This window comes from Urocitellus parryii, chromosome 16 (assembly GCF_045843805.1).
Source record: "Urocitellus parryii isolate mUroPar1 chromosome 16, mUroPar1.hap1, whole genome shotgun sequence".
Lineage (NCBI taxonomy): Eukaryota > Metazoa > Chordata > Mammalia > Rodentia > Sciuridae > Urocitellus > Urocitellus parryii.
Genome location: NC_135546.1, coordinates 26254082 through 26257604, shown reverse-complemented (window position 1 = coordinate 26257604; position 3523 = coordinate 26254082). Strand labels below are relative to the sequence as shown.

The 3523-nt window shown below is 45.8% G+C and overlaps 1 pseudogene; it reads left to right on the top strand.

Annotated features, from left to right (window-relative positions):
- Positions 1-2212: 2212 nt before the first annotated feature.
- LOC113186814 (chorion-specific transcription factor GCMa pseudogene) lies at positions 2213-3523 on the top strand (annotated as a pseudogene).

The window sequence follows — 3523 nt, the reverse complement described above, 5'->3', positions numbered from 1 at the left end:
CAAGATCGATGTAAGCAGCAAAGAGGTGTTTATTGCGAGCTAGCTCGGTCCTCTGAGTGCACACACAGCAACTGGTGATGCTGAGAGGCCCTGAGCCCAGGGTTTGCAGCATTTTTATACATTTTTTGGAGAGGGCAGGGACTTCACATACATCATAGCAAATCATCACACACCGAGGGAAAATCAAATAACAACTCTAAAACATGATTAGCACATTCACTGGTGGGAACAAGTTGGGTAGGGGTGATTGGTCAGAACAAAAGGGGTATTGGTTTGAACTGATTGGTTTGAGCCAAGAGGGGTGTACATGCTGAACTACATGGTTTCCCAATATGTTTTCAACCACCATAAACTACTGGGAGGGTCATCTGGCATCCCAGGTATTTCCCTGTCTCATGCTGATTGGTGGCTGCTAGGGGGTTGCTATGGATCTCCACCTAGCCTGACTGAGTCAGGGACACCTGGCGCAGCAGATCTCTCCTGCTATTTGTAGATAAACAACTTAGCAGGGTGGGAATGTGCCTAGGAGTGCTCTGTGGGTCTTTCCAAGGACAAAGGTCATGTCCCTTCCTTGGACAGGCTTTGCTCTGAGGTAGAGGCTGGTTTTTCAAATCCCTGGTTTTGCCTCCAAAAATATGGGACTGGGGATATAGCTCAGCTGGTAGAGTGCTTGCCTTCTAAGCAGGATGCCCTGGGTTTAATTTCCAGAACCACAAAAAACAAAAAACAAAAAAAAAGCAAAGAAAGAGAGAGATTGATCTTTCATGTAGTTTAAATTTAAGTTAGTCCCACTTTTATTTTCCTGCCACACCAGAGAAAGGTGTTTACTGAAATGTTTGGAATGTTTCTATGGGTCAGGGACATTGTAATAAAATGGTCTTACATATGAAAACAAAATAAATTGAGGAACTTTATTGGGACACATAAACTACACTACCTCATTTAGAAGAGATTAATTCTTTTTAATGTCACCTAATTTTATTCTGCTTTTTTCATATGTAAAAAGCTTGGATTGTTGGTAAAGATGGTGCCTGGAGGGGCTGGTGATGTGGCTCAAGTGGTAGAGCACTAACCTGGCATGTGTGCGGCCCAGGTTCCATCCTCAGCACCACCTACAAACAAGGATGTTTTGTCCCCTGAAAACTAAAAAAATAAATAAAAATCAAAATAATTCTCTCTCTCTCTCTCTCTCTCTCTCTCTCTCTCTCTCTCTCTCTCTCTCTCTCTCTCTCATAAAAAAAAAGATGATGCCTGGAGCATTTCTCTTCCAGGAGCTCAGGTGCATGACACACTGAATGGTGGGAACTTTGAATGGAACAATGGCACACCTCCAAATCTCCAAAGTGGCATGAACTCTCAGCCAATAAAGAATTAAGAGCCCACTCCCCCCTGCTCCTCCTCATCCCACGTTGAGCTCATAAATATCAACACCCTCTCCTTCTCCCTCTCCCCCTCCCCCTCCCCCTCTCTTCCCCCTCCCCTCACTCTTCTTCCCCCTTCCCCCTTCTCTTCTGTGACAGGCCTCTACAGTCCTGCTTGTTGAGTTTATGGAGCTTTTCCACCATTCCTACACAGATGATAAATCAAATCTTTTAAAAATGCTCTCTAGGCATTATTGGGCCTCCTCCCATAGCTCTCCTACACCATTCTGCTGCTCCAGAATGAAGGCCTATTCATCACACTGCACCAAGCCTTTGGCAATTTGGGCAAATGAAGAGGAGACAGGCTGGATAAATGATAAGAGAATGAAGATCTACAGTGATTGAATCTGCTTGGGCTTACCCTATGAAACAAGAAGGAAGACATCTGTACTTCTTCACAAGGTTCTTCTCAATGTCCATTTCAGTTACAAGGTCCTCAACTTAAAGAAGGGGAAAGTTCAGAAGCACACCATAGAATATTCATTACATTGTTGGCTGCTGAGAAGAAACAGGCTGCTTTTACCTATCCTGAGCTGAGAGCATCTAGATTTTGATTGGATTGTTGCCAGAGCTCATTAGCATAGTGTACCCTGACCTGGAATAGGGAACAGGAAAATGACCAGAACTTACTGGGACCTGAACGGGAGATGAGTTCCTGACAATATTGTCTACATCTGGATAAGAAGTCAGAAGGCTGATCCACCTATATCAAGAACCTTTGAGAGCAAATTCTCAAGTTCAAATTGAAGGAAATTGAATAGAGGAAAACGTGTGGGTGACCTGACTTTATCATGGAACCTGAAGACTTTGATTCTGAAGACAAAGAGGTATTAAACTGGGACATTAATGACATGAAACTGCCACAGAATGTGAAAAAGACTGACTGGTTCCAGGAGTGGCCAGATTACTATGTGAAGCACATCTACAGCTCAGAGGACAGGAATGCACAGCCGCACCTGAGCAGCTGGGCCATGCGCAACACAAACAACCACAACTCTCGCATCCTCAAGAAGTCTTGTCTGGGTGTGGTGGTGTGCGGCCACAACTGCTCTACCAGGGAGGGGCGCAAGGTCTACCTGAGACCCGCGATCTGTGACAAAGCCCGGCAGAAGCAGCAGAAGAAAAGTTGTCCCAACTGTAATGGGCCTTTTAAGCTGATTCCTTGCCGAGGCCATGGGGGCTTCCCCGTCACCAACTTCTGGAGACACGACGGACGCTTCATATTCTTCCAGTCAAAGGGAGAGCATGATCATCCAAAGCCGGAAACCAAGTTAGAAGCTGAGGCAAGAAGAGCAATGAAGAAAGTGCATGGGGCACCTGCCTCTGTCTCCCTAAAGCTGAAGGGGAACCCAGGATCCAAGTCTCTTCCAGGTGAAACACAAAGTCAGGGAAGTTTACCTTTAACTTGGTCATTCCAGGAAGGTGTCCAATTGCCTGGCAGTTACAGTGGACATTTAATAGCTAACACTCCCCAGCCGAATTCACTGAATGATTGCTTATCCTTCTCCAAGAGTTATGGTTCAGGGGGAACCACTGATCTGGCAGACCCGGCTTCCACCTTAGACCCCACTAAGCTGTATGAAAAATGCAGATTTTCCAGTAATAGGATCTACAATAGTGGAGACCTGTTTCAGCCTTCTGCCTCTGGAGTCTACTCAGATTATGACAATCTGCAAGCATGGAATAAAAACGCTGCTTTGGGGAGAAGCCCTCTCAATGACAACTATTGTCCCAATTATCCTTTTCCTCTGACCGGCTGGCCTTGTGACTTCTTTCCTTCCCAGAATTCTTTGGAGAACTTTCCCCAGCAGATTCCCCTGGAACCACCTGCTGCCAAAACTAGCTGCCACCCATTATGGCCGAATCCAGGGGGCGAGCTTTATGAAGAGAAAGTGCCTGTGGATTTCAACAGCTACGTTCCTTCTCTCGCTTACCATCCACCACAGGAAGACCCCTTTCTGTTCACCTACACACCCCATCCTCACCAGCAATGCTCCCTGCCAGGCAAGAGCACCAAGTGGGATTTTGAGGAAGAAATGACATATATGGGTTTGGATCATTGCAACAATGAAATGCTTCTAAACCTCTGTCCTTTAAGATGA